The sequence below is a fragment of the Triticum urartu genome, chromosome 3A (assembly GCF_056163025.1).
Source record: "Triticum urartu cultivar PI428250 chromosome 3A, HENAU_Tu73, whole genome shotgun sequence".
Lineage (NCBI taxonomy): Eukaryota > Viridiplantae > Streptophyta > Magnoliopsida > Poales > Poaceae > Triticum > Triticum urartu.
In genome coordinates, this window is record NC_141875.1 from 730,150,161 (window position 1) to 730,163,084 (window position 12,924).

At 49.3% G+C, this 12,924-nt stretch overlaps 1 long non-coding RNA gene and 1 pseudogene across 2 annotated transcripts; both read right to left on the reverse strand.

The window, feature by feature from the left end:
* Positions 1-1,793: 1,793 nt before the first annotated feature.
* Positions 1,794-10,743, reverse strand: LOC125549498 (uncharacterized). 2 transcript variants are annotated; one of them, XR_015600033.1, is made up of 4 exons: positions 10,529-10,743; positions 10,038-10,355; positions 9,240-9,406; positions 1,794-2,156 (listed from the first exon to the last, which is right to left on the reverse strand). It is a non-coding gene; the product is annotated as an uncharacterized LOC125549498 (long non-coding RNA). The 2 variants fall into 2 exon arrangements; XR_015600034.1 differs by having other exon boundaries at positions 10,038-10,360.
* On the reverse strand, positions 6,367-9,214 carry LOC147982325 (uncharacterized; annotated as a pseudogene).
* Positions 10,744-12,924: the final 2,181 nt, after the last annotated feature.

The window sequence follows — 12,924 nt, forward strand, 5'->3', positions numbered from 1 at the left end:
GAATCACCTGCCAGCTCTCTATCTGATAACCCCATGCCATCACGTATAGCAGCCACCGGCTCCAGCAATGTTTTCACATTTCTTAGTTGCTCCATCGCAAGAGTATATGCATCCACATTGCTGTCACCGAGTCTAACAATTTCAAGGCACAACAGATGCAGATTATTATGTCGCCGCGAAGAGTACTTGAGAGGACCCTAGTCCTTTTGGTAACGCAAAAACTCTGGAGGGAGTATATCCCTTGCATCCCTTGTCCAACGCTTCACTATGTGCCCGGCTGGAACCTCCTGCAGACCAAGCTGTATCATTACCTGCGAACAAAAGAAAAAGATAAGTGACAAAATCTACACTTTTTTGTTTGCTCTTGGGCATAATTTGTCTTGTACGTAGAACAGAGGACCAACGAGAGAAAAGCACCTTCAGTGCATGGCTGCACACCATGCCAAAATGTTCAAACATTCCATATTCACATTTGAATTCGTCAGCACGCTTGTTGACCTGGACGCGGAATTCATTTTTACACCATTTGTCCCTTGAATCCTTCTTTACATGCCTCGCTATCCCAGTTTGGTTCTCTTCTCTTGATAACTCTCCTCTGAATCTCTGTCAAATTACATCTTCTCATATTGCCTGACGAAAAGGTGCATCGGGGATCCTGGTGGCACATATCCTTTCAGCAAATGGTTTGCACTTTCACTCCACCGATGTGTTGTATGTGGTATGACATCTTCTATGGCAACCTCCATTGCACGAGCTTGGTCTGAAAACAACAGTTTTATGTCAGCACATTAAAGGAGGAAAACATTTTCACAGCAAGCCTAAAAGGAAGATCAACGTTCCTAAAAAACTCAGAACATTTTTTTATTCACCTGTGAGGATTGTGTGTGGTTGTGGCGCTCCTATCATGTGAAAGAACTCTATGAATATCCACTTAAAAGTTTCGATTTTCTCATCGCTCATCAGCACCCCTCCAAAATTAATGCTTTGAAAGTGATTATTGACACCAACGAAGAGGCCAAATGGCATGTCGTATAGATTAGTTTTGTATGTCGTATCAAACGTCATAACATCGCCAAAACACTTAAACTTCTCAATGCTTCTCCCTGTTGTCCACATCAAAGTCTTGACTCGACCATCACCATCAACCTGTACACTGTATTTGAACTCAGGCTCTTCAGCCCGTATTGCGTTGAACACCTCTATTGTTTTTGTAGCATTATTTTCAGACTGCGCTCTCTATTAAGTTTCCAACAAATAGTTTTGAGAGATCTCTTTGTGGATGGCACCTCCTTCACAGATCCAAAAAAACTGCCAACCACACTGTAAACCTTGCTCAGGCTTATATTGTTTTCTCTTAGCTATTCCACCAAGTCTTTGGTGTATCGATCTATGTGCCGGTGAGATTTCTAGTGGAGCTTCTCCATGTAGTTAACTGAGACTGCATGGTTGTGCTCTGCTTTGTGTTCACATATGTACCACCCTTTATCATCCGATCTAAGCACCCACATCAAAGCGGGGCATCCACACCTCGTTGAGCGGCTGTTCGATTGCAATGGCTTGCCCTGCATAGTTTTTCCGTAAGGTATGAGAGCATAAAAAACAAAAAAAAATTATGCTGGAAAACATTTCTCTTCTTTGAATTAATGAATCGTGCTCACCGCACACACGCATACAAACTCCTGCATGCATTTTTTCCAATGGACGTTCAGCCTGCTTTTGGCATACCTAACGCCAAACCCTGTCTCCCAGGAGTATAGGTTGTAAAACACATATTTTTTTTTGGAAAAGGGCTGATTCCCCGGCCTCTGCATCAGAAAGATGCATACGGCCATCTTATTAACCAAATAAGGTAGTGTCAACATGGTTCCAAAGGTCTCCACAAATAATAAAAAAGCACAGACAGCTCACACAGAGCCAACAGGGACTAGAAACACCAACTAGCCGAGAAAAGATGCCACAACCGGCTGGCTAAAAGAATAGAAGAATAGATAGGAAATCTAAATGCCTATCCTATTACATGACCGCCATCCAAACCGGTTGAAAATATCCCGAGCTACCATCTCCCAGCGGAAAGACCCAGTAACCAAATGCTCCCTGGCCTCCGTCTGGGTGAGTAGCGACCACGAACGGATCAGTGCCGTAGTTCGGAATATGACCTGCAAAAAATGTATACATGATATTCTGTTAAAAACCAAATCATTTCTGCAAGTCCAGATAGTCCACAGCAACGCACAAACACCAACCCGAATATGTCTCGCTAAGTTAGGCTCAATCCCATTAAGCCATGTCCCAAATAACGCATAAACAGAATTCGGTGGATTGATACTAAAAGCAATGTGGACCTTCTGCCAAAGTACCTTGGCTAACGGGCAATCAAAAAAGAGATGTTTGATAGTCTCATCCCGATCACAGAAACTACACCTAGTAGGTCCTGTCCAATTACGCTTTATGAGGTTGTCCTTAGTTAAAATAACTTGTTTATGGACAAACCACATAAACACTTTTATTTTCAAAGGAACTTTGACATCCCAAACATGCTTGGACGTAGGAATGGAGTTTGAATTAATAACATCAATATACATTGATTTAACCGTAAATACTCCAGACTTAGTCAGTTTCCAGCGTAATTCATCGGGTTGTTGTGAAAGCTGGACTTCCATCAGTCTCCTAACTAGATGGAGCCATTCTTCCCAACGGTTTCCCGTTAGCGTTCGTCGGAACTGAATATTAAGGGGGATAGATTGAAAGACCGATGCAACAAACACCTCACGTCGTTGAGCAATACGGTATAAAGACGAATATTGGAAGGCCAAGGGTGTCTCGCCAAGCCAAGTATCCTCCCAGAAACGTGTACTCATGCCGTTTCCAAGAACAAACTTCGTCCTATTAAACAACGACTGTTTGACTTTCATCAAGCCTTTCCAGAAAGGCGAATCGGTCGGCCTGACAGTAACCTGGGACAAAGTTTTTGTCTGGAGGTACTTGCTGCGAAGGATTTGAGCCCACATAGCATCATTCTCCAATGAGAGCTTCCACAGCCACTTGCTAAGAAGGCATTTATTCTTAACTTCTAGATTCTCAATACCTAGACCCCCTTGGTCTTTCGGTCTACAGATGATGTCCCATTTAGCAAGCCGATATTTTCTTTTAAGCTCATCACCCTGCCAAAAGAAACGCGATCGATAGAGGTCCAGTCTCTTCCTAACACCAACTGGGACCTCAAAGAACGATAGGAGAAACATTGGCATACTCGTGAGCACCGAGTTAATCAGGATTAATCGGCCTCCGTATGACATGAGCTTACCCTTCCAACAACTCATTTTTTTCTCAAACCGATCCTCAATGCACTTCCACTCTCTGTTAGTCAGCCTACGATGGTGGATTGGAATCCCCAGGTAAGAGAAGGGTAACTCTCCCAACTCACACCCAAACAATTGCCTATAAGCCTCCTGTTCATCTTTGGCCCCCAAAGCAGAACAGCTCGCTCTTATGAAAGTTAATCTTTAACCCGGTTAATTGTTCAAATAGGCATAACACCAGCTTCATATTTCTCGCCTTGGCCAAGTCATGCTCCATAAAGATGATTGTATCATCAGCGTACTGAAGGATGGATACACATCCATCAATTAGATGAGGTACCAATCCACCTACTTGACCATTTTCCTTAGCCCTTCCTATCAAAATTGCTAACATATCCACCACAATGTTAAACAAGATAGGGGACGTCGGATCTCCTTGTCTTAGGCCTTTATGTGTCTGGAAGTAATGACCTATGTCATCATTAATTTTAATTCCCACACTACCTTTTTGCGTAAATGATTCAACCTGTCGGCGCCAGGCTTCATCAAAACCTTTCATACGCAATGACTGTTGGAGGAATGGCCATTTGACCTTATCGTACGCTTTCTCGAAATCCACCTTAAAAATTACTCCATCTAATTTTTTGGAATGGATTTCATGGAGTGTTTCATGCAGGACGACCACCCCTTCAAGGATATTTCTGTCCGACATGAAAGCAGTTTGAGACTGTTGCACCACAGAATGCGCAATCTGTGTGAGTCTGTTTGTCCCGACCTTGGTGAAATTTTTGAAACTAACATTGAGGAGACAGATCGGCCTGAATTGCTCAATTCTCACCGCATCCGTCTTCTTGGGAAGCAGTGTGATAGTCCCAAAATTCAAGTGAAATAATTGAAGCTGGCCAGAGAACAGATCATGGAACATAGGTAGTAAATCCCCCTTAATAATGTGCCAACATTTTTTATAGAACTCTGCCGGGAATCCATCCGGTCCGGGAGCCTTATTGTTTTTCATCTGTGCAATAGCATCAAACACCTCCTTCTCTGAGAACGGGGCAACCAGAATATCATTATCGGCAGCCGATAGCTGAGGCACATCCTCAGTCCTGGACTCATCGAGGGACACACAATTATCCTCCGGAGGTCCAAACAACTGCTTATAATAGTCGGTAATATATGCTTTTAGGTTATCCTGGCCTAAAATAGTACCCTCGTCTTGCTCAAGCTGAAAGATACGCTTCTTTCTGTGCTTGCCATTGGCTATCAAATGGAAGAACTGAGTATTCGCGTCCCCTTGGACCACTTTGCGGACTTTAGCACGCAAAGCCCACTTCAATTCTTCTTCGCGGAGCAGTTCTTTCAACCTCTTCTCCGCCTCATTTTTATCCTGAAGCTCAGTTGACGTTAAGATAGTGGATTCGGCCTGTATGTCCAGGGCCTGTATAAGAGCAAGGAGTCTATCCTTTTCCATCTTATACACACCACTGAGGTGCTTAGCCCAGCCCCGTAAGAAACTTCTCAAATGCCTAATCTTATTCTGCCAACGCTGTAACGCAGTCTTGCCTCCAACACCTCTATCCCATTCCCTGGCAATCAAGTCCAAAAACCCCTCACGTTCAAACCATGACATCTCGAAGGAGAAGGTGTTCTTGTTACCCACATGGTTCGGCTCACCTGAGTCCATGAACAATGGGGTATGATCAGATATTCCCCTTGAAAGAGCTTGCACCGTCACCAGAGGGAACTTTTGTTCCCACTCCACGCTCGCAAGAACTCGATCAAGTTTTTCATAGGTTGGGTGTGGCAGAGCATTAGCCTAGGTGAACTTTCTACCAGAAAGCTCTATCTCTCTCAGATCCAAGCTTTCAATAATGGTATTGAACATAAACGACCATCTGCCGTCAAAGTTATCATTGTTCTTCTCCTCTCTCCTCCTGATGATATTGAAATCACCTCCAACTAAAATTGGAAGCTGTTCTGAGCCACAGATACGAACAAGGTCCGCCAGAAACTCCGCTTTAAGCTCGGGCTGTGCGGCACCATACACCGCCACCAAAGCCCAGTTAAAACCATCTATCCTAGACCTGACTCGAAACTTCACCGCGAAGTCGCCCATCACTACACTTCGGACTTCAAGCAAGTCACATCTCACACCCAGTAAGATACCACCCGACCTTCCTCGCGGAGGGAGGCAATGCCAATAAAAATCAATACCACCCACCAGAGAAGAGAGAAACTGGGGTGCAAAGTTATCTCTACCCGTCTCCGATAGAGCAACAAAATCTAACCTCTGCTCTAAAGCTGCCTCGGCAAGGAATCTTCTTTTAGCCAAGTCCTTCAGACCTCTGTTATTCCAAAATATTCCTCTCATAATTCATCATGGAATTTTTTAGTGGTTCGAATCCTAGCACTCCTACGAACTGCGGAATCGGGATAGATCTTCCGTTTCCACTTACGCTTAGGTTTACTAGGCTCTGTCGCCCGGTCCTCATAACCGGGTTCACAAATATTACTATCATCATTCTCTAGGGGTACATCATCTTCCTCAGAGTCACGATTGGGGGGTGCTAAATCCGCACACAGATTATCGAGCACTCTGACCCCTAACGCATCAATCTCCTCATCCTTCATTGGTTTAACGGCTACAAGATTACGAATAGTCTCTAAGGCACGTTCCGCCTCCAAATCTAATAAATCATTCACCGAATTGGTAATCTCACTATCCGTAGCACCTAGTGAAACTCCTAATTGGTTTGCATTATTTATAATCTCCTCATTAGAAAAATGCAATAAGGAATTAGATAGGTTGACGGACATACCGGAAGACAAGGCAGCCTCCTGAAGCTTGGCCGCCCTCATAGTGCACCGCTGCTGCATATCATCCACCTCAGGGATGTCGAGGATGCGAGCACTCATCCGTCTCCCCTCGGCGATAGGGTCCGGGATCCCGCCAAACGCGACAACCTCCTCCCTAGTAACACCTGGCACAGAGTCCCTCAAAGGCTCTATCGGGGTTACTAGAGAAGGCGTCTGCGGGCTCCCGATCCCCTTAAACGGGAGTCCCACACTAGGGACCCTGGCCATGGTTAGGAGCGAAGAGGAGATGACGGGGGGCCGCCTGCCCGCGCCCTCCTCCGACCTCAGCCGCCGGCTCAGACGTATGAGCCATCGGCAAGGAAGAGACGGTCCTCCTGATCGTCGAGGGCGAAGAAGGAGCCAAGGCCTCCTGCCCCAGCACCCCCCCCCCAACGCAGCTGCTGCCGCAGTGGTTACCGCCAACGTCGGGGAAGCAGGAGCCGAGGCCGCCTGCCTCGGGCTCCCGCTCCCCACACCGGCCGACCCACATGGGGCCGGCGCCACCGACGCCACCGAGATCGGGATGGGGTTGGGAGAAGGCGAGGCCACCTGCCCCGAAGCTCCTCCCCCACGACCCATCTCACCCGTAGACGCCGACACCGGAGTCGCGTCCACGTGAGGCGCCAGGACAAGGGACGCACCCTCCGGACTCCTCTCCGAAGCTCCGACCAAAGACCTTGTCGGCCGTCCAGCAAACAATCCAGCATCCCCCTCGAACTCCAACGGGGGGAGCGTGTGCTCAAGAGAATCATCAGAATCTACCCGGTCACTCCATAGTCTGGGAGGTGCCGAGGCTGGCTCAAAGGACCCAAAACGCAGAGTAGTCATGGGCACCGCTGGGGAAGCTGCAGGCTCAACCCCCGTCCCATCCCCATGCAACTAAGAAGTTGGGTGAGAACCATTAGACCCCTCGCGCGTGGGCTCATCTGACGGTGCCCCCTTGGCCCCGGCATTGCCATCACTATCGTGCATGTCAACATCGTTACCATTAACCGCATCATCAAATAAATCAGTGTCCTCAAACTCGATGTCTAGCGGGAACACCTCTCCCCTGTAGGTCCAGTTGACCTTATCGGGCACGAACTCAATATCCAGAACACTCACTAATAGCCGGGCCACCCCATGGGCACGTGTGAAAGCCATATCCACTTTTTCTGTCTTCCCCACCATGATGCCCATACTAGCCACCACTCGAGCATCCTGCAAAGGCTTAGATGGAGCCCCTGTAAACCGCAACTAGACCTGCGTAAGCGGCTTTCCCTTAGGCTCAACCCGCTTCCACTCGTGGAACTCCAGGATACACTTAGTACCGGGTACTCTACACAAGCCAAAGCTCAACAATCTCTGCAAATCATCCACAGTTGGGAAATCAACCTTAAAAGACCTGTCCTTGATAGGCACCAATTCCCATCGAAAATCCCCGGGAGCCAGCTCCTGAAGCCTCCTCACAATCTGTGCCTCAGTCACCTCGCCCTGGATTGCTTTCACAATCCCGGTAGTCAAGCTCAGGGTATCCTCCGGGACCTCTCTCGCCGCCGGGGACTCAAAAAACATGAGCTCAGCACAATAGACTCCATAAATATTCAGCGTCGGAAGCAGGTCACGCAACAACGGGCACTCCCCCGAGTCATGTGCAGGCTTGCCACACGACTCGCACAGCTGGGCCACACACTCAGCAATGAAGTGGCCCTTCTCACCGCAACGGTAACAAATCATCCTCTCCTTCTTACGTGCATATTTGGACGCCCTGTCGGCATCAGACCTGTCAGTAGCCTCATCCACCGTCCCAGCCTCAGGAACCTCGACACTGGCTAAGGCGTTCACCACCTCCATCGCCTGGGAAGGAAGCTCGGTGGAAGTATGGTCAGACTCCGCAGTAGACGCCGCAGGATCAACTGCCCTGGGCGGGGGCGGTCGGCGAAATCTCCCACGGCCCCCACCCCGATGACCACGATGGCCACGAAAGCCTCCTCTCTGACGATGATCCGGGCCGGAAGCCCCCTCGACAAAACCACCTGCCGGGATGAGAAACGATCTCTCAGCAGACCCATCACTCTGCCAGGCATAGCCACGGCCGCCTCCCGTAGATGAGGAACCACGATGCTGTCCATCTCCATACGCATCAGAACCATCGTCCCCCCACTGACCTCGGGGAGGATCAAAGGACTCTCTAGTGTTCGAACTCTGTCTCGTCTGCAACGGTCCCGAACGATTCTGAGCAGGCCGCGCGACGTAGTGAGGCGGAGGCGCGGCACGAGGCTGGTTGCCGAGAGGCATTGGCATAGCCCTTGTGGCCGCACCACCCCGACCCACCGCCGGCTGCACTACGGTAACCACGCCCGGCGCCGGGGGCCGAGTCCCGCCCCGACCCGCAGTCGGCTGCACGGTAGCCACGCCTGGCGCCGGAGGCCGCGGCCTGCCCCGACCGGCCGTAGTCAGCAGCGGCACATGCCCCGGCGGCTGGGTGCCCAGGTTGCCAGCGCCGCGACCAAGGGAGCCAGGCGCCCCACCACCACCCGCCGGCGGCCTCTGGACAGTTGGCACCGGTGCACCATGTCCGGCTCCCGCAGCCGGCGGCGGCGCAGCCCCACCCCGACCTGCTGGAACCGACGCGGTGGTTTTTTTGGCAGGCGGCGCTGCCGCCCCGCGGCCAGCCATGGCCTTGAGAGGTGGGATTCTCTTCGCCCGACCAAATCCGCACGCCGGGAAGCCAGGAGTCCCCCGCCTAGGAACCCTAGCAACAGCAGCCAGCGGCGCAGTATCGGAAGAAAGAACGATCGCTGCGTACGTGCATGGGGGATTGCTACGTGAGGGACTCGGGTCCGGTCTAGCCTGGGCCACATACCCATCCATCCCTGGCCCATCTCCTCGCGGCCCCGACCGCCACAAAGTCGGCCCATCGCAGCCCACCAGATGATTCAGACGTATCGCTCGCATCTCAGCGATCTGGGTTGTCACCGCGGACGCCACGGCCGCTGCCGGCGCCGGACGAACGCCCATCCGCTTCACGTTCTTTCTTTTCTTAACAGTAATCCACGAATCCGGCCTAATCATGTCGAAAAGAGTAAGATTTGGAAGGCGTACCTTAGGTAAAGGTCCCTTCCACGGCCTGACCGCCGATGCCGCATTTCTCCGGTGAACGACACGGCGCACCAATTCCTTCCTCTCGTCCGGAAGAAGCCCAACCCGCGCCAGATCCTCCACCGGCACAACCGTGTCTACGGTAGTGGCCACCTCATCTTCGTCATAACCTGCATGAAATAAATCACAAATCAAATCCGAAGGCGTAGGCGACGGCGGCGAACCCTCTGAGTCGTCGCTATCTCCGTTGGCATCCTCCTCGTCCGTAGCCAATAAGGCCCAGAAGCGGCCGCCGATGCCCGCCTGAGCCGCCGCGGGAGGACACGGTGCTTCTTCAACTGTGTCAAAGCTAGTTCCAAGCGTCGGGTTAACAACAGTGCCAACCTTGTTGTCTGCATAAGCTCTTATTGAAGCCTCGAGGGCAGGGACTCTGCTTGGGTTGGCATCCCTCTCTTCTGGCGCGTTGCCAATTCTAACACTGCATTCCCCCCACAAAAACGGTGGTAAATGTACTCTCTACTTGTACAGAGCGTCATAAACAGAGGTTTTTCTGAAAAAATAATGTTCATCTTTTGATAAAGAATCAACAAAAATTATGATTCTAAGCTAGCAAGAATGCTTATAAGAGGTAGACAAAAAGGAATTGTTTCTACATGGGGGTGAACTCTGTATATGCGTTTTTTCTCGTTACAGGCAAGTACAGGGAGATTCAATATCTGGTCTTACAGAAAAATGCTTTCATGGAGGTACAATCTCTGGCATCGCAGCAAAGTAACCGACAGATGAGTGTGTGTTTCTTACCGTCGAGTCCAACAGGAGGCCTTTGATTTCTTCACGACGACCCCTTCTGCATCTCCCTCCTCTTCCATAGATGCAATGGACGTTTTTTGAGCCGCCATATCGTTTGAGTCACCAATGATCTCACTCCCACCGTTTATGTATGAGCCGAGATTCGCGTCCACCACCCCGAACTGCTATTTACCGCTGCCACCGTCCATCGGCTCAGAAGAAATCACATAAGAGGAGCGCTCGCGCCCTTCATGAATGGAAGCAACCACAGACTCCACAACATCGATTCCGCCACCCAAAATATCACCCGCATCAGCCTTAGGAACCAATCTGCACTACATACACACTTCTCATCTAGTCAGATCCAGCCAACACCAGGGACAAAGAATAACTCAAGAATGAACAGGGGTGGATTCAAGTAGCAGAACACCAAATCAAATTAATGTTCCCTTCCCCGGGGCAAGCAACGGAACGAGATATAGGGACGCGAGATTGGTTCTTACCCTGACTCTGCTTCCTCAAAGAAGAACTCGAGGCCCGGAGGCCATCCATGGCGAGACGCCGCTCCGCACAGCCACGAACTGGAAGGGGATGAGTGCCCTGACGAGGCTAAGAAGAAGCACCGCTTCGGGCGTTAAGCCTGCATCGCCAGTTGGGCCCAGGATTAATGGCGCACCAGCCCATACCTGCCACCGCTACCTACATGTGCTATTTTCAAATCAGCCCAGCAAGCACATGACGTGCTTGCGTATCCAGCGCGCACCCAAGGCCCACGTACACCGCTGGCACAGCAGCCCACGGCACGCATGTATTTCAACTGAGCAGCTGCCGTATTCCTCCAACGAAAAAAGCATGCACACATCGCCACGCTCTACTGCACGACGCCAGATTTCGGCCTGCACGGTGCTCGGCCACCAAAACGCCACTCTTAATAAACTAGTTTTATTAAATTAACTAGTTCAACTACTAAGCACTTATTATAAATAAAATAAAATAGTACTTATTAAAAATAAACTAGTTTAACTAATTTTACTATTTTTTTAACTAATTATATTAAACACTTTCTCTTCTTATTTTCCCTTTTCCTCTCCTGCTTTCTCTTCTAAATACGAATATATACATAAATGACTTTGATCATACACAATTTTCCTATACATACACAATATGAACATATACATAAATTAACAAAGAAAATTCTATGAACAAAAAAATCATTAAAATTCTATGAACAAAATTACAACAGAAAAAATCATAAAAATTCTATGAACAAAATAAAAATTCTATGAACAAAATTACAACAGAAAAAAATCATAAAAATTCTATGAAAAAATTGGCATATTCTTTGCATATATATGAACATACAAAAATTTGCATATTCAACAATAATATCACCAAAAAATCTATGAACAGAAAAAAAATCTAACACAATATGAACAAATTACAACAACTCAATTAACTACACATCTAAATTAACTACGCATCTAAATTAGGAAAGTTCATATGAGCTCACTGCGCAAGGGGGCGGCGACGAGGAGGCAGGGCACGGGGATGGCGACGGTGAGGGGCGCGGCGACGGCGACGGTGAAGGGCGCTGCGACGGGCGACGAGGAGGCAGGGCCGGCGGCGTCAGGGCAGGGGGCGCGGGGCGGCGACGGCGTCTGGGCGGCGCGGGACGGCGTCGAAGGCAGGGCGACGACGGCGATGGCGAGGCGCAGAGGGGCAGCCTGGCGCCGTCGTCGGGGCGTGGAAGACGAACTGAATGAAAATTTTCACAAGTGCTAGTTATATAGACGAAGCATTGGTCCCAGTTCGTGACAGCAACCGGGACGAATGCCACCTTTAGTCCCGGTTGGTGCCACCAACCGGGACCAAAGGCCTCTTTTCAGCAGCCCAAAGGGCGGGAAGCAGAGGCCTTTGGTACCGGTTGGTGACAACAACCGGGACTAAAGGGGGTGCATTGGTCCCGGTTGGTGCCACGAACCGGTACCACTGGGCCCCTTTAGTCTCGATTGGTACCACCAACCGAGACCAAAGGCCTTGCACAGCGGCGTGGTGGTGGGAGTTTAGTCCCACCTCGCTACACTAGTAGAAAAAGGGCCATTGGTCCCGGTTCATAAGGCCCATCTGTCCCGGTTGGGGAACCGGGACTAAAGGGTCGTTACTAATGCCCTAGGCCTTTAGTCCCGGTTCTTATACTAACCGGGACAGATGGGCCTCCACGTGGCCGGTGCTGTGAGCCCAGGTAGGAGGCCCTTTAGTCCCGGTTAGTGGCACCAACCGGGACCAATAGACATCCACGCGTCAGCTGTTCAGGGGCTAGGTTTTTGTTTTTTTTTCTGAAAGGGGGGTGGATTTGGGGGTTTTGTATGGTTAATTAAGGTGTTTCATATATTGTGTTAGGTAGCTAATTAATTAATAGAGAGAAGTGTCATCTCTTATCTCCGTGCTTGGTCGATGCTACGTACTATACGTATAGAGAGGCCCTCGACACGCTAGCTAGTAAGAAAATGAAGGAAACCATTAAGTACAAAATTGTTCGTCATGCATACCGAGAGAAGTGATCGACCTCTCCTTCCCCGAGAGATTGGTCGAACAACAAGTTTTCGTATTATCTATCCGACGCTACTGGTTACATACATATCCAATATGTAAGATCTCTTACAAACCTCTAGCATTTGAACTCAAGTTCCACATGGTATTCTCCGGCTTTATTGATGACGTGGTCAAGAAAGAATCCCGCCAATTCCTCTTGAATTGCTTTAATGTGATCTTGTGGTAAGAGTTCATTCCGCATCTGTCACGTCTAATTTGAAGAACGGGGTTAATACATATATATGAATGAAACTCAACAGAAATGATGGTGTAATAAAATAAAATTGTGAATATTATTGCTTACGCA